This window comes from Vicugna pacos, chromosome 3, assembly GCF_048564905.1.
Source record: "Vicugna pacos chromosome 3, VicPac4, whole genome shotgun sequence".
Classification (NCBI taxonomy): domain Eukaryota; kingdom Metazoa; phylum Chordata; class Mammalia; order Artiodactyla; family Camelidae; genus Vicugna; species Vicugna pacos.
The window spans coordinates 222805-240890 of NC_132989.1; the positions used below are offsets into that span (position 1 = coordinate 222805).

General features: G+C 49.3%; 1 long non-coding RNA gene across 1 annotated transcript; it reads left to right on the forward strand.

Moving 5' to 3' along the window:
- The first annotated feature begins 683 nt into the window (after positions 1-683).
- Positions 684-7520, forward strand: LOC140690489 (uncharacterized). Its single transcript, XR_012065798.1, has 4 exons — positions 684-923; positions 3578-3659; positions 6879-6965; positions 7310-7520. It is a non-coding gene; the product is annotated as an uncharacterized lncRNA (long non-coding RNA).
- Positions 7521-18086: the final 10566 nt, after the last annotated feature.

Here is an 18086-nt window from a genome sequence, read left to right on the forward strand (position 1 = left end):
TGAGAACTATGTAAATAACATGTCTATGATGAAGCACTCGCTCGAACCGGGTATTCCAGCGCATACTGCCTTTATTTGAAACTGGCTTCTCAGAAGCCTGTGGTCTCCAGTGCAGGTCTGTCTCCAAGCCCAGGGCCAGCATGGTGACTCTGCTCCCCCTGTCTATTCTGGAAGGTCTAGGTGTCCTCCATGGCCCTTCCACCATTGTTTTTTTGGAAACACCCCGAAGATGAAATGGGCCTGAGAACAGGAGAGCTGGATGCCAGCAGCCACTGCCCAGTGTGTGGCTCCTGGGAGGGGCATCTCCTCTCCGTGGGCTCTGATCTACCCTCCCCTCTCCCCCACCCCCACCCCTCTCCTCCTGCATTTCCTGATTGATCCCTGGATAATGGTCCATACCAGGAATGACCTGGGAAAAGTTTTGAGTCTTTAAGGGGAAAAAAAAAAAGAAATCTTTAGACAAGTTACTGAAAGTAACTTCCAGCTTTCCCGGGAAAGCCCTCTTTCCAATGTTTAAGGCTCATTGACAGGATGCCAAATTGTTTTACCACTCACATCTAAGCAAGTGCTACCTCTCTCTCCAGCTCCCCGCAGCATCCACCTGTGGCAACTTGGGCACAAGAGGGCAAGAAAGCTCTTTCCCCTCGCCAGCGCCAGCGTGGCTTTGGAGTCAGTGGAGACTGAGAGAAAGAGCCCCGCCCTGAGGTTTGGGGGGCCGCCAGCCACAGCCAGAGGAGCGGGGGTTTTCAGAGTTGCCCAGCAGGGAAACCAGGCAAGGCCGCCTGGCCCACGTCTTCCCTGCCCAGAGAGCCCCATGAACTGCTTTGGTCCACACTCCCTGTTTGGGCCCCCTGCAAAAAGGTACCACGGGAGCCACACCTGAGAAGGCAGAAGGACGGCCCTTTGGCCTGGAGTCCCAGCAGGTATGTCCTGAGAGACCTGTGGCCACATACCTTCCTTGTCTCTCCAGGTCACTGAAGGGTCTGTGCTGAGCACCTTGGTGGTCAGGGACATGGGAACAACTTTAAACTCTGAAGAAAGACAGAGACTTTTCCTGGAAGCAAGGATTCCAGGGAGATGCCTTGCCCAGAACTGGGGGACTGTGTCCTGAGTAGACCCCTGGGAGGCAATGTGGGGCTGTGGGGTCCTCTTCAGAGAAGGGAGCAGGTGTGCTTCCCGGGGGTGGGGTCCTGGAATGTCCTTGTGTAAGACTCATTTACAAACACCTCCAAGTCCACCTAGGGGTAGCCCCAGAGGTGGGGGTAGAGGAGGAGAGTGAAGGGTGCAGACTTAGGGCCCCCTGACCCACCCAGGGAGCCAAGGATCAGTGGGAACATCTTGGGAGTCTAGTGCAGGGGTAGAGGACGAGCACTAAGAACATGCCAAGTCATGCAATAAAGTGACCCGTGACCACGAGACACAGGTGGCCGTACACCAAAGGAGGGAGATAGAAATTTAGACCCAGGCTCTGAGAACCTTGAGAGGGACTGGAGGGTCCCAGGAGCCCTCAGGTACAGCTCTTCTAGGGGCACAGACATCCCAATACACACATTTCTCATGGTTGCTTTTTGGGGTGCAGAGTGAGTTACCAGGATCCTGAACTTAGTATGGATTCCCACCCCCTGGTTCATCACGGTTCCTGGCAATAAAATGCTTTCATTTGTCCCTGGACATGCACAGGGGAGTTGACTGCTGTTGGGGTCACTGCAGGACTAGAATCTTCTGGTGTGTGCTCTGTGACCACAGAAACCCAGGGGGATTTCTCAACGGGAGAACCTGGAGACCATGCCTGCAAGGACCACCCTCATGGGATGGCCAAGGAGCCCATGGTACTCAGATCACCAAGTGACGAAGTTGTGAGGTTGCTTGGGGTATCCTGGGGGCATGTAGATTTCTGTGGCCAACACGTGGGCCCAGCACTGCGGGATGGTCTGCACAAAGAGGGGCCTGCCCTCCTGATGATGGCTCTTAACACCTGCAGGGAAACTGCTCCCAGGGCTCTTGGAGGTCCATATTGAGAGTGTCCTGCCAGCCATGTGGAGTCACCTTCCCCTGATGCAGAGGCAGACCTCTCCCCCTTGAGGCCCAGGGGACACCTGGTTCAGGTCCCACCTGTGTGCCCTGGACACGCAGAGCCCCACAGCTCTGGCACAGCCCAGGGTGTGGTCGTGTCGAGGCAGGAAAGGCCCTGGGAAGGGGCTCACTCAGGGGTAGAGGCCACTCTGCAGGGATGCTGGACCTGGCAGCGATGCACTGCTTCAGAACTCCCCTGGGCTGGGTTTCCGAGCTGTGGGATGGAAGGGCCTCTCCTTCCTGCGGTGCAGTGGGGGGAACTAGATCCATCGTCAATGTCAGCCCTGAAAATGGAAGCTGTGCTACCTCCATTCCTGGAAAGAAAAATCAGGCCCCTCCAGCACAGGTGACTCAGGAATTCATTCAGCAATGTTCGGGGCCCCCAGTTTAGGCTTTGAATTAGAGCTGAGAGGCTCAGGAGACCAGATCCCTGTCCGTAGCTCCAGGAGTAGGCTTTCTGTTGTGGAAAGGATCCTCACAAACACCTGTGTCTTTGTGGGACACTCCCCTCTGACCAGCTGGGAGGAAGGGTGCAGTTTTGGGAAATCGTGTTTCCATGAGCAGAGGGCCACCAAGTGGTGGGGGCACAGGAGACAGTGAGAAAGAGTCCCACAGCCTTTCTGGAATCAAAAAACTGGCAAATGTGAAAAAGTGCATAATTTGTTTTATTGAACAGGCTGCTTAAGAGTCCTTACCAAGGTTCAAGGACTCTGCATCCCTCCAGGACAATAGCCTCAAGAGAAGAATAGACAGAGCAGGAGGAGATGTGGGGTTTCTCCCAGGTATGAAGCAGGACAGGGATTTCTGCAGATTTGCAAGGAGTCCCCGACCACTGAGCATGGGGTTACAGCCCCACGTGACCCCTGTCGTGTGTGGCTTTGGCTCTGGGTCTGGCCTGATCATGTATTCTTCCAGCTGAGCTCCAGAAACTCAGAGTGTGGAATTAGAGAGGCAGCGTTTGGAAACTAGTGAGGAGGTGGAGTGTCCTTTATATTGAGTCCCTTCAGCCTAACCACCGTAGCTGAAGCCCAACAACCCCCCAGGCCCCCAGGGTGGTCATGGAGGGAGAGCAAGCCTGGCAGGCGAACTAGGGTCCCACTGCTGTGTCCCTCACTTGTCTTCGTTCCCTTTTACCACGGAAGGTGTGATTGTCTCCTGTCATGGTGGCCACCGCAGTGTCCCTCCCAGCAATCTCTCTTCTCCATCAGGTGGGGTTCCCATCCCCGCTCAGCCTCCTCTCTGCATGGATGCTGAAGGACCAGGCCCACCTGAAGTTCTGAGCTTGAGCAATAAGGTGGAAACAAAGAAACCAATGGAAACAAAGGAGCAAGTGATTTTGGCAAAGCTCCCCACCACAGAGAAGCTGCCCTGAGTGGAAGGGAGAGTGTGGGCATGCCCATTTGTTTCCTTTCTCCCAGTGTTCTTAGCTTTCTTATTGCAGACCTGCATGGTTACAACAAATTGATCTGCAAAACTGAAAATATTTACTCTCTCGCTTTTACAGAAAAGGCTGGCCAGCCTCTGGTCCCGGTACCAGGCAAGTAATTGGAGTTCCTTTCCAGTTTGGAAACATCAGACAGGCCCAGGTTTGCAAAAGTCTTTAAGAGTAGTTACGGGTTTCTGCTTCTAAAATTCTTTATAGCTGTATATACTTCTGAGATGCGGTTGTGCTGTGTAATTCTGAGCCGGGATTTTCTCAAACTCTTTCTCACTTCTTATACCAGACATTCCTAAATTCCAAGGGGAACTGCATATTAAGAAAGCCATGGAATTTAGGAAAAGGATACAGATCTCATTTCCTTTTAAGCATCGATGTACCTCCATCATGGCAGTATTGGTTATGTGTTATTGATAGGAGTACTAAATAGTAACCAGATTAATAGAAAATAGGGGATTTTAGGTACACAGGTTCATCTTTTCAACATTTTTTATAATATTTGCAGTTTAAGATGACCATTCCTGAGAAACAGGCAGCCTCTTAGAATGAAATAGCATTTCCTCTGAACCATACTTAATTTTTATTTCGTAGACAGCAGGAAGGGCAATCACACATCACACATTTGGGGACGTCAAAGAGAAAATGTAACTTTCTGGGAGCGCACTTCCCCGTCTCCCCCTGCTCTTTTCACTGTCCCATTCTCCCTGGAAATCTCTTTCTTATTTTCTTCTCATTGCTCCAGTAACTCTTTCTTCCTCCTCGTCCCTCAGCTGATAAGGTTACTTTTCTACTTTGAACAAGCAAACAAGCCAACAGAAGAGAAACTTCACAAGCAACTCCCAGCACATCCGCTCACCTACTGATGTCTGTGACCTCACTCTCGGTGCCCCACCTCTTATTACAAGTGGCATCGAAAGTCATTTCCTCCAAAAGTCCCCGGGGCCCCATCCCTCCCATCTTCTCTGGGTTGTCACTCCCAAAACCATCCTCTCTTTCACTGCCTCATCTATTTTGTTCTCCTGCTAGTTGGCACCCATCAGTATATAAACGTCCATCTTCTTAAAAGAAACCAACAGCACTCCTTGACCCTAATTCACCCCCACCAATTGCCACCCTGTGTCTTTGCTGCAAATCTTTAAGGAGTTGTTTAAACTCACTGTCTGCATCTTCTCTTGAGCCATCCCCTTTTACACCCACTCTGGCTTTTCGCCTGATCCCTCGCTCTATGGAAACTGCCCTGTCAAGGCCATCAGTGACCCCACATTGCTAAATATAGTGGTCAATTTTCAGTCCTCATCATGCTTGGACTCTCGGCAGCATTTGACCCAGCTCTTCCATCCCTCCTCCCCCGTGTTCCTGCTTCACTCAGACTCAAGCCCATCACTCTGTCTGCTTTCTGCTTTTGGTCTACTGGCTGGTCCTTTGCCAATGTCTCCTCTTTTTTCCATACATATACTATGGGTGTACCCCAGGGTTGGTTCCTGTGCCTCTCATCTCTCTCTCTGCTATTCCTTTGATGGAAGCAACCCAGCCTTGGAAATTGGCATGCCATCAATTTCTCGATTTCTCCAAAACTCCCTGATTTGCCCTTTCCGTCTGGACCTTTATCCCTGAGACTCACATTCTTTTTCTTTCATTCATCTTGCTTTCACATTCATACATATGTTCTACTATGTAATTACTTTTCCAAATTTTGTATCAGTAAATATATATATCATGTAAAATGCTCAAATCTGAATTACTTCCACTAAGATGCTTATTCTACCTTAGAACCTTCCTTCATTTCTGTATTTCTGTGACTAAAACGAATAGTATTTCTACAAGTCTCATAGTTAAACAGTGTGTTTGTTTGGGGCTATTATGTAACATGAAATAATGATACATCAACATTGTCCTTTTTCATTTATTTTTATGTAACACTGAAGACTGGTTTTATTGAAATTTTACCTACGTTATGGACAGTCAGTTTATGTGAAAGCCCTCATTTCTCCACTTTTCTGGTATATTTTCCATTTGACTATATATAACATATACCTTGGCATGAAATAAAATTCCCAAATCATTCACATAATACAATTAATACATTTAAATTTTATTTTTTAAATGTTAAAAAGAAAAAGAAAACAAACTCCTCTACCTATTAGGCATTTCTCTGGCAATATGTAATTCACCCCTTAACCATGACATTGAAAACTGAGCTGATACCAGCCCCTTTCCACCTGCTCAGCCCCACCTTGTCCCATCCACTGTGGGTGGAGAGGACATCCCTCTCATTGTCCAGGTCCAGATGTTGGAAAAATGTTCCTTCTCTCTCTTTCTCTCACACACACAGACAGCAAATCCAGCTTGTTAGAAAATTCTTGATACTCTGTCTTCATTAAACACCTGCTCCCTGCTCCCCGCCCTCCTAAAAGCCACCTTCAGCCCTTCCTGGACACCAATAGCCTCCTGTCTCCATCTTTTCTTTCCTACAATCTCTCATCCACACAGAGTCATTGGGAGCCGGTAAAAGGATACATTGAAGGGGTGGGTGTAGCTCAGTGGTAGGACACATGCTTAGAATGTATGAGATCCTGGGTTCAATCCCTAGCACCTTCATTAAAATAAATAAATTACCTCCCCCCACAAAATACAAACACAAAAGCATAAGTTGGACTACATCACCCCTCCCCTCAAAACTCAGTAAACGTGTCACCATGTCATTAGGAGCCAAAGTCGTCACATAGGCCTCAGGACACGGCGTGCTCTGCCTCTCTGCCCACACTCTCCCCTTCACTCTGGGGGCCTCTGGCTCCGGCTTTTCCTTCTTCCTCCGGATCTATTCTGCTTCAAGTTCATTACTCCGTGAGATCTGCCAGGATTGCCTATTCCCTCCTGCCTGCCTCCCACCACATTGCCATCACCCGAGTTTGCTCATAGCACTCGTTTTTTTTTAATTTTTCCAAGCTCTTTCTACCCCCAACATGCTGCCTATTTCCTCTGCTAAAACTCTGAGCCCCCTGTGGTGGAGAGTCATGTCTATTTTGTTGGCTGATAAAGCCCGAGAGCCTTGGGAACGGTCTAGTTAGGAGATTCCCGTACGTAGTAGGAGCTTATACACATTTGCTGAATGAATGTAGATGCCCTGGTCCAATCCGATGGAGCACTTCGGTGTCCTGCTCAAAGAATAACTGTCCTTTCCACCTGAGAGGGGGTGACAAATTCCTTGGTGATCAAAGGCAAGATCTTTTTGCTTTATGCTGTTAACCTTAGTCGGGGAGACTGGGGGATCTTCATATATATTTTTAAATTTGGTTCACTCTGCAGTTGGTCTTTGGTCTCTGTATAATTTTGAGAAACTCTTTATGAGTGATCATTCTTCCATCAGATTGAACAGGGTCCAGGGGGAAGGACCAAGCCTGTCCCATCTGCAATCCTATGTGTCATGTCCTGGGACCCATTGGATGCTCAGCATGTAAGTGAACCGACAGGAGTGAGTGAAGAGATGGGAGCATCTCTTTATTGTGGTGGCTGCACTCTGTCCGATGCCTTGAGATTTGGGGAAGGGTTTACAAGTGTGGAGAGGGGAGGTCAGGTCCCCTGTGCTCTTCCTGAGTGCCCTGGCCTTACGCATTCCCCCAGCCCCCTCTGGGCAGCCAAGCCGAGGAGCTGGGCCACCGGGGGTTGTACTGATCAATAATCCACCTTCAGCCCAAGTACAGGGGTAGGTACAACGAGTTGTAGACTCTGGAGTCAGGTCCTTGGAGGAATTCCTCACCGAACTATGTTTTGGACCTTTCTTTTCTCTATAACCTCCAGCTGAAGAAGAAGATTGTCTTAGACACATGAAGGCTGAGGACGCCTACTGTCCCCTCGGAACCCACGTGGGGCTGGGAGTGTGCTGTTTGTACAGCCGGTGGGCTCGTGTTGCTTTGGGCATCCCTGTGCCTGAATTCCTGCAGTACACTCGGTGGTAAGGACGGGAGTGCCTGGCAGGGAGGGAAGCGGGTCTGGAGACTGCACAGCTGGGGAGACGTTAACCTGGGGTGAGCGGGAGCCTGCTGATGCATGGCATCTTGGGGCAGGGAACTCTCCACAATCAGAGGGGTTCCCACTCCCGCAGGGGCCCTTTGATCAGGGTGCTGGGCGGTCAGGGGACCGCAGGGGTCCCAGTGGGGATTAAGGTGCCTTCAGGCAATGGGAAGTGAGGGGCCCAGCGGCACTTAAATTAACTGTGCACCCAAACCCAGCCCCCATCTCTTTCAGCCCGTTTCTTAATCTGCAAAACTGGAATGATAGTAACTATCCCGAGGGATGGTTGATGGGCTGGGACAGACTAGAGAGTCAGGAGCTGGAATTCCTTTGTCCCCTGATTGTTTTCCTTCTTTCTGACTATTTTCTCTCACAAGCTCAGTCTCTCTGTCTCTCGCTCTTTCACTTCTAACTTTCTCTCATGCTCTGGTTTCATTTGATTTCCAACCACCGCCCCTCCCCTCCGCCAATCCCCAGATGAGTGAACTTGATTTCTGTGTGTCAGTTCCAAATTCCCAGGAAAGATGCTCTGCCTCCCTCTGGATCTGTTGTCCAACCCATCAATTGTGGCCAGAGGAGCGAGTCCCTCTGGGACCAGCGGAGGTTCTCCGCCCAGCCCCCCAGCCACCACTGTGGGAGCACATAGCTCTCCGTGGAGGAGGTATTGGCTGTGACCTAGTGTCAATCAGTGTGAATTTATGTCTCCTCTTGCCCCACCTTCACCCTCCTAAATAAAGATGAAAATTAAACACTCCCGGGATTTGTGTCATGGAACTCTCAAGGTGGGGGGCCAGGGGGCTGGAATCTCTGCTGCATTTAAGGGGCTACAGTGACTCCCCAACGTGAGCCTGCAAAGGGAACAGCACCGGCCCCACCCGGCACTTAGAGGGCAGAGTCTGCGTGATGTTGAGCCAGGCTTCTGACCACAGCTCAGGGGTCTGGTCTGACCAGTTAGCCTTTGAAACCAACCAGCTCTGGATTCCTCAATCCCTCCCTGTGGTTTTACCTGAACCACCAGCTTCTGTATCTCTGAAGACAGATGATGAGGATCCTTCACGTAAGCCATTCGCACAGCCCTGTGCAGGCCTCTGTGCTGCGCGGTCTGCCCGGCGAGCTGACCGAGGTTTATATTTTACTGATGTTAGAAATAGTCTGGTTTCCCGATGCACTGTTTCACTGAACAAGCAACAGAAGCCACTTCTCGCTGATAAAAACAAAAAAGGGACTAATGAAAAGATACTGGGAGGGTGTGTGGAGTGGCCAGGACCGGAGCCAACCCAGGGGCTGTAGGAGGTGTTAGGGAAGCCCCAGGCACCAGGCTGGGCGGGGTGCTACTGGGCCCCCTGCCACCCCAGAAGGGACCCCCCGTCCACCCGACCCTCCACCTCACTCACTGCAGGTTCATGTCCCGGCAGGGCCAGGTCACACTGAAGCCACCAGCACACACCTCAGTTGGGGAGCTGGCCCCGTCTGAGCTGCGGGCGTGCCTGGTGTGGGGAGAGGCCCAGTTAGAGGAAGGCAGTTCCCCTACTGTTCCGAGTTAAGGTGCAAGTCAGTGCCCATCACTCAGGAGAGCCGGGCTGGACGGACCTCATTGTGGTGACTAGGCTGTCTGAGTTCACTTATTACTTTCTACGTTTGAAGGCCCTGGAGGGAGAAAAAGTGAAGGTTCTAGTACTTATTTTGTGTTTCCCACGTACCAGGTGTGGTAAACAAGCCACTTCAGACAAGGCCCAGAGCAACCACGTAAATAGGCCACGGAGCAAGTCGTGCAGTCAGGCCTCTGTGGTCCCGAAACCCGTGTCCCCATCGGCTCCATAGTTACCAGTGGAAACTAGGCGGATTTATGGGACTGTGTGCTCCTGTGGGGGCTGGGATATGTGTGTTTAAGTCCACATCTTCAGAAACTCGGCTAGAACCACAGCCACTGATTGCACGGTGGCAGAGGAAGGGAGGATTCCAGCCTCTGGTCCAGCTCGTGTGGAGCTCAGAAGTTCTTCCTCCTGTCCTGAAAATAACACCAGATCTGAGGGAGCTTCAATCCCACTGCGCTTCTTAGATCCCAGAAAACTGAGGGGAAAAGCTGCTCCCAAACCAGAGAGGCAGCCGGGCAGGCTTGGAGAGTCACAGCTCCCAAGGCCGAACCCGCTTTTGTAAGAACCCCGGGGGCAGGCAGATTTAACAGGTCCCTGAGGCCAGCAGGAGGCTCAGCGTGGGGAACTCTGAGTGTGACAACTCCAGGGGGCCAGTCAGAGGTGCCCCATGCTCTTTTTCATGCATTTTACATCCGGGACCGTACCCTGTTCTCAGAATGAAGATCAGAGGATAACTCCTCATGCTTCCTGCCTGGTAAGGAGAAAATAACTCTATTGAAATACACCCAGAACATTCTGTTCCATTGGGGGAAGTTGTTTTTTGTTTGTTTTTCTTTTTAATGAGAAATTATTTTACCAGAGCCTAACCAACCTGGGGGAAGGGAAATCCCTTCTGTGTCACCCAAATTGGGGTGGGGGGAAAGAGACACACTTGTGGAGGTCACAGCTCAGGGCACAGGCTCAATGAGAACTAATCACAGGACTGCAGATGCCCTGCTCTGTCCCGCTCCCCCAACACCTTACCTCCATGTCAGTAGGGCCTCTGTGTAATAACAGGAATAAAACTGAAAGAAGTAAATGTCTCAGGAGTGTCTAGGGAAAACCCAAAGACAGCGGGGAGATGAAAACAAGGACACACAGGTTGCCTTAGCCTCTCACACCAATAGCTGTAGTAAATTACACACAGCCCAGTCCCAGCAGATAAATAGAAAATCTCACAGAAGAAACTATTTATTTTGGTTCTCTTACCCAGGGCATCCCATGTTGCATCCTCGCCTTGTATTTAATGGAAGCAAGTCCATCTCAGAAGGGACATAACTGAACAGGAATGGCTTTCCAGACTCTGATGGGCAGAGAGAGCACCATCCTGGGTGAGAGCACGGTGAGGGGTGGGGTAGGGGCTGGGCTGCCTTCTTCCCCAAATAAGGAAACTTCCTGGGGCCAGCACAGTGGGAGGGAGGGCCATGGGGTGGAAGCAGCCAGACTTCTTCCTGAGAACTGATGGGATGCCTCCAAGGGATCATTCCGGTGCCAAAACTGGGCCCTGAGGGTGGGAGCCAGTCTGTCTGCCTCAGAGCCCAGGACTGAGGTGGGCGCACAGCTGGTCTTACTTGGCCGGATCCATTTCACTTCCGTGAAGTCCTGTGTAAAACATGAAGCGTGGACGGCCTGGTGAGTACAGCTCTGCCCTCAAGAAAGGCTTCAACTCCTCTCTTCCCGGAAAACAGCATCTCTGAGCCCGTCCTGGGTGACGTCACAGAGATCACCCTAGTGGCCCAGCCCAGTGGCAGGGAACATATACTTCCTGACAGGCAACCCCAGAGGTCCACTGATGCATCATGCACTGGCAAGGATATGAGTCCCTGCACACTAGTGCAACAGCAGAGGCTCTGCCACAGGCCCAAGTGGTGGTGTGTAGGGGTGCAGGTTTGTAGGTGGTGCAAGGTGAAAGTTGTGCCAGGGGTGCACGGGCTGTGGAAGGTGCAGGCAGTTCAGGGGCGCAGGGAGTGCAGGGGTGTAGGGGTGCAGGGAGGTGCTCAGTCTCGTGGCCAGAATCAGAAGGCTGGTGCACATCCTCGCAGTCAGCCTGACCCCTGGAGGCGGGTGTGGTGCGTTTCGGGTGGCGGCGGCGGGAGGGGGCTGCCCAGGCAAGCCGGTTGTTTCCTTCTCTTCCCCGCAGCCAGGCCTGGAGGCGGCCTTGGCCGCAGGAGATTGCCCGGAAGTCGGACTCCAGGTGAGCTTGCTCCTGGGAGGTGGGGCGGTTCGGTCAGGGGCGGCAGAGGCAGCGGCAGAGGAGGGGAGTAGCCCTGCCCCTGGCGAGCTTGTGGGTTAGCTCCCGTCTCCCCGGGGGCCGGGCCTGGGAGCGACCTCTGCTGCCCCAGGTCGCCGGACACACCTGTCCCACCCAGCTTGCTGAGGAGGGGAGCGGGGCATTGCAATTAGGGTGCGAGGGCGACGTGGGTAGGGGGCCCGCCGCCCGGGAGCCGGCAGTTTGCTCCGCTCCACCCCGAGGCGTGGCCTGGGAGCGGCCTCTGCTGCCCGAGAAGCTGGACGCCCGTCTCCAGGTGAGCTTGCTGCTGGGGGGCGGGCGTGGTGCGCTCAGGGGACGGGTAAGCTGGCGCAAATAGTTTCTCTCTATGGCTTGTCTTTTCATTTGCTTAGTAGTGTTTTGAAGAGCTTTGAAGGGTCTTCGTTTTGATAAAGTTCACTATATCAGTTCCTTTTTAAAATAGATTATACTTTTGGTGTCATAGCAAAGAAATGTTGCCAAACCTAAGGTCACATTGCTTAAGCCTATGCTTTTCCTCCTAGCTGTTTTATAGTTTTGGATTTCCTATTAAGATCTGTGATCCACTTTGAATTAATTTTTCTGTATTTTGTGAGGTATGGGTTAAAGTTCATTTTTCTCTTTTTGCATATGGATATCTAATTGTTCCAGCACGACTTGTTGAAAACATACTTTCTCCACTGCATCCTTACTGAGATTCAATTGTTCATCTAAGTGTTGGTTTAGTTCAGAACATTCTATTCTGTTCCATTATTCTATTTTCCTGTTTTACAACAATACCATACTTTCCGATTATTGTAGCTTTATTTTTAAATGTCTGAAAATCAGATAGTGTAAGTCTTCAAAATTTTTCTTGTTCACAGTTGTTTTGGATATCTGTGATTTTTTTTGAAGTTTTATATGAATTTTTGAATTAGTTTTTAAATTCCTTACGTCCTGTTCTGCCAAATTTCCACCCGTGTCTTTGGTCATCTTCAAAGCTACATTTTCTGAAGAAGTTTCTCTAAATCCCAGGTGAAAAGAATTTTTCTTCTTCTGTGCTCCATGCACACTTCATAATATTTAATTGCATTTATTCATATTTAGCTATATTTATTTGTCTGATCTTTCCTGCCATATAGTAAACCTGTCAAGATTAGAAATCTTGACTTGGTTCCCTCTGTCTGCTGAGAAAACTAGTTCTGTGCTTTGCAGGAGTGAGCCCTGCAGTAAGAGGTGTCTGCAGCACACATCCAGCTCATCGCTTGCATATTGTCAAGGAATCCTGCAGATTTAGAATTGTTTATTGTGTGTTATCTCCAAGAAAGCTCAGTGTTTATTATTTCTATTGCTACTGCGGCATTTTCAAAGATAAGTGGGCTAATTATTTTCCAAATATCAAAACATGCTACAATTGACTTGTGATGCTACTTATGTGCTGATGTGCCTTAACAACCTTCTCAGTGTTCACAGGCTCCTTCACTCACGAAACTTTTGGTACGATGTCTTTGGCTACTTGAGCAGCACTATCTGAACTGTCTCCTGTATTTCCAGTGTCCCCTCGATCTTTCCTCCAGCCCTCCCTGGGGGACCAGTAGTTCTGCCCTCAAAAAGCCTGTTGTTTCTCAGGAAGAGTTTCCTGTGAATTATAATCATGTCCCTCTTGTGGGGACATTCAGTCCAGAGATTTGGTGGCAGGGGAAAATGTTTAGTCTGCTTTTGGTAGAGCCTAAACTGTTCCATAATTATTAGAAGCAAATCCAATGAGGAAACTGTGTTGGCATCTAACAAATCAGCATAAATGTCTGATGAGGAAGATCAGCTTCCCCATCCCACTCAGGCGTCATGTTGATGTGACACTCAGCTTGGCTAACGTGTTCTCCTGTGTGCAACGTAAGTTTGAAGACATTATTAATGGCTTTTTGTTTTTCTTCCCTAGTCTTTCCACATTCAGTGTGTCTGGTGAAATTATATGAATCCTACTTATTTGCAGCCCAGCACTAACCTTTTTTTTTTTTTTTTAAGAATCCCATGTTTAAAAGGCTAGTGGACAATTTGTTAGAAGATAGAAGTCCTCTTAGATTTTGGTCCTAAATTCAAATCTTGGTTAGTGGTGAATGAAAATTCCCCTTAAAATTTAAAATACAGTGATATAAATTTTTAAAAATAGTTAAATTTTAGTCGATTTCATTAAACACTATAGCAGTTATTTACCTTTAACCTGTTTCTTGGGAAATTTTGCAATTATTCCCTCTTTTCATTGATTGTCTCTTTATCAGAGTCCTTGAGAGGCCTCTGTCATCACTGTCAGTATCATCATCATCATCATCATCATCATGGAACAGATTCCTCTGGAAGATTCTAGGAAAATAAAGAGATGGATGGGGAGACACGTAGGTGAGTGTGTGCATATGCACTGAGAACAATCATTAGACGTTAGATGCACAATATCCATTTCATTTAGAGAAGAATGTGGTCATGAAATCCTGATGTGGTAAACGAAGGAAGCAGTGGGAACAGGGTGGTCAATGGAAAGGAGGAGGAAGTGAGCAAAGCTGGGAGCATAGATCCTCTGTTAGGAGACCAGCACGTTGGTGTGAATGAAGGGACTGTGGTGGCAGAACAATATGTCCCCAACCCCCACAGGGAAGCCTCCTGTGACATGTTACTGAAGACATTAAAAGGGATGACAGGCATTTTAGGACAAAAATCTTAAAAAATCTTAGAGGATTTTCCTTCTAAATTGGCTATTAGCCTTTTAAACCCATAATACGTTGTTAAAGATTAGTGCCAGGTTACAAATAAACAGGATTTGTATAATCTCACCAGATGTACTGAATGTGGAAAGACTAAGGAAGAAAAACAAAAAGGCGTTCACAATTGTCTTCAACCTTTAATTGCTCACGAGAGGAAATGTTACCCAAGGTGAGTGTCACAGCCACATACATAATGCCTAAGTGGGGTGGGACAAGGGGATCCTGAGATGAGATGATACGGAGAGTAGCCTGGATTTTCCAAGTGGGCCCAATGTAATCACAGGGGTCTTTACAAGCATAGGACATTTCCCATCTGAGTTTAGGATCAGAGGGAGGTGCAGCCATGGAGCGATGTTCAGAAAGGCTGCTGGCCATGAAGATGAAAGATGTCGTGTGGCACAAGCTAAGGAAGGTGGGTGACCGCTTGAAACTGAAAAAAAAAAACAAAAACAAGGAAATATTCTCTTCTAGATACTCTAGAAGGAAGGAACGCTGCTGGTACCTTGAATTTAGCCCAATGAGAACTGTGTTGGATCTCTGACCTCCACAGCCATAAGGTGATAAATCTGTGCTGGTTTAAGCTATTAAGCTTATGGAAATTTGTTACAGTGGTAATAGGAAAATAACATAGTGAGCTGTAGTGTAAGGGATTAAAGGTCTAGGATGGGGTGTGGAGAGGATTCTGAGATTTACACCTAAAAAACAACCAGGTGCAGTGGGAAGGTGTTTTAAGGAAGACCTACCTGGCAGGGCTGTTAAGCAGACTGTTTGGAGTGAGGGGAGCATTGGAGTAGAGGAATCAATTAAATCTCTACCAGAAAAATAAGGAATGAAATCTAACAGGGCTTCAGTGTTAGTGGATGTAGGAATGGAAATGGGCAGAGAGATATAAACATTACTTTGAAATTAGCTACAGGTTTGATAACTGCATGTTGGGGAGAGTTAGCCAATGTGTGGACTGAATGTTTGCATCCCCTCAAAGTCCATATGTCGAAACCCCATCTCCCAGGGTGATGGTACTGGGAGGTGGGGCCTTAGGGAGGTGATTTGTAGGATAAAATGAGGTCAAGAGTGTAGAGCCCTCATGAATGGGATTAGGGCACTTATAAGAGGCCCCAGAATGCTTGCTTCTTTCAGCTCTCCACCCCATGAAGATAGTGGGAAGACAGCCATCTTCAAGCCATGGAGGCAATCCTCTCCCAGATACCTTGATCTTGAATGTCTCAGCCTCCAAAATTTGAGGAATATGCTGGTTGTTTAAGCCTCTGACCCATGGTAATTTTTTACAGCATCCCAGACTGACTAAGACAGTGGAGAATGACTCCGGGTGTGAAACTGATTGCCTGGAGAATGCTGAAACCCAGGGAGGTGGGCAGCACAGACGTTAAATCACTTAATCCTGCCAGCACAGTAGGAGATAGAGTCTACATATTCCTCACCATTAAAAGGTTAGGAAAAAGAGGCACAAATAAGTAAAATAACAACAACAACAACAACAATAATAATAAAAATTTCTCCAAGATTCACACAGAACCCCCCAGAGGCAGAGTGAGAATTTGTACTCAGGCAGGCTGGCCCCGGAGACCCTGCTCATAACTACTAAATCAAGTGGCCTGGTTTATGTGGATCTTTTTTTTTCAACTGTGATATGAGGGTACTGTGTCCAGTAATTTATAACTTCAAAATACCTCAGTATAAGGGAATCATTAGTCACGGGCGTTACAAACCACAGAAAGCAAGACATACAAAAATAACCTGTTAGGGCAAGAAAACCACTGTTTCTAAACATCATACGTGCTGAGTCTTTGCTGTAAAATGTTTATTTATAATTCTGCCTGGCTACAGAATAACTTCATAATTCTGCATGTGGCTGCTTGCTCACATGTTGGACAGCACGAGCCTAGAGAACTTAAATGACTTGCTGAGCCTCACCCAGGAAGCTCATGGTGGGATCATATCTACAATCTGGGACTTTTCCTTATCCAGCAAGTCCTTCATGGAGGCTTAGAAGCTTCTCCTTTGGTGCCCAGCTGTCTATCCATGCTTATGACATCTTGTCAGGTGTCCCAGCCTGCTCCTGTATGTCAGCCAGTACACACTTCTGGTCTTTTCTGACCATGTAATATCTCTTAGCAATTTTGGTGACATCAGTTCTTATCTGGAAGGGTAGTGGCTAGAGATGTAAATGTGTCCACAAGGGCAGACTGACAGATTTTTCATAAACATAGCAGGAGTGGTCAAGAAAAGAAAATGTCAGGAAAAAAGATCAGCAGGAGCAAGTCATTTAATATACCAAATTAATACTTTCAATGTTTGGTTGTGTTACTGAGTCCAATCTCATTCTGCTCACTGCAAGACAGGCCAATAAATTGGAAGACCACGTTTTGTGGCAAGAAATAGCGCCTTTAATTGGAAAGTCAGCTGACTGAGGAGATGGCAGAGTAATTGTCCTGGAGAACCATCTTCCCCTAGTCACAATTCAGGCTCCTTTTATATTAAAAAGGGGAAGGGGTTGTGCTTGGTTGTTGCAAATATCTTGGTGTAGGAATCCTTTGTTGTTGCAGCTGTCCACCTGGGTCAGATCCCTGTAAACCTCCGACAAAACAAATGTTATTTTCTGTTCTGCAACATGTTATCTTTATAAGAATGGAAAAGTGTTAATATCCTTAAAGGTCAAAGCCTTAAGAATAGGTTCTCCTGTGTATTTCTGACTTTAGGCAACATTGTTTTATAAAAGGTGCAGAACCAACAAGACTAAGCCTCGGAAACAGAGCACAGGGTTAAAGTCAAAGGAACAGATCTAAAACGGAGTCTGATTTGTTGTTTGCTATTATCGTGGCAGAAGTCACTTGAGGATTTAAATCCTTTTAGGTTAAAAATAAGTAAAACTTTAAACGAATTTACATGCATAGGTTGAAGTGTGCATAAAATATTTGGAAAAGCTTAGAGGGCTTGACCAGGGAGGTGAAATTTGAGCTTCTGGCCTTGAGGGGCCAAAGAAGGGCAAGGAGGCAGGACTGGCGCCTCCTTTGGAGTGCCCTTGAAGGTAAAGCTTTTTCTCTTCATCTCTGCTACTCCACTCCCCCTTCTCCCTCTAGATCTCTCGCTTCTCCTTCCTCCTCCTTCGTCCATCTCTCTCCCTCCAATTTTCGCTTCCTCTCCTACTCCTCCCATCTTCTCCCCCCTCCCTCGATTCCCCAGTGTATCTCGCGGAACCCAGAGCCCAGAGCGGATCGCTGGCCCTCCCGATCATGCCCACGGTTGGATGCCAGCTGGACAGCGCGTCCGAAGCTCCAGCTCCGAACCAGGGATCAGCCCTGGCTGCTCGGGTCTGTCGCCCGGTAGGCCTTTGGTTCCTGCCCCGGGTCGGGGCCTCCGGCTGTGGAAGTGGAAGTTCGGGGGCTCTGGGGAAGGGGATCCGCGTGTCACAGCCTGCGAGGGCCCGAGTCAGGGAGTGTCCAGCTGAGGGGCTCGCGCCAGCCCCCTCTGCATGTGCCACCTGCCCCGGCCCCCAGGCCACACCTGTCCAGGGCCGGTCACGCACCTGCCAGGGACATGGCCACCCCCGTCCACACCGCGGCCCGCACCTGCCACCTCTCGCCCCAGACGGGCTCCCCTCAGTCTGCGGCCGGTGCCCGCTTCCGCTCTCCCGCAGCGAGTCCCCTCCTCCCGGGCTTCCTCTCCTCGGCCGCCGGCCCGTCCCCGCCTCTGGGCGGGCTGTGTCCCGGGCCGGCGGGGTCTGTGGAGCCGGGCGAGGGTGGGGGACAGTGGCTGGGACTGGCCTCCGAGCGGGGCTGCAGCCCGCGCCCCCCGCCGCTTTCCCTGCCCCGCCACCCCTAGACTGCAGTCCTCTCCCTTTACCTGTCCCCGAGGTCCAGCTCAGTGGCGTGGACGCTGTTTCCTGGGGCTGAGATCCTCTGGCTGTAAAGCCCTGCTTCTCCTGCCAG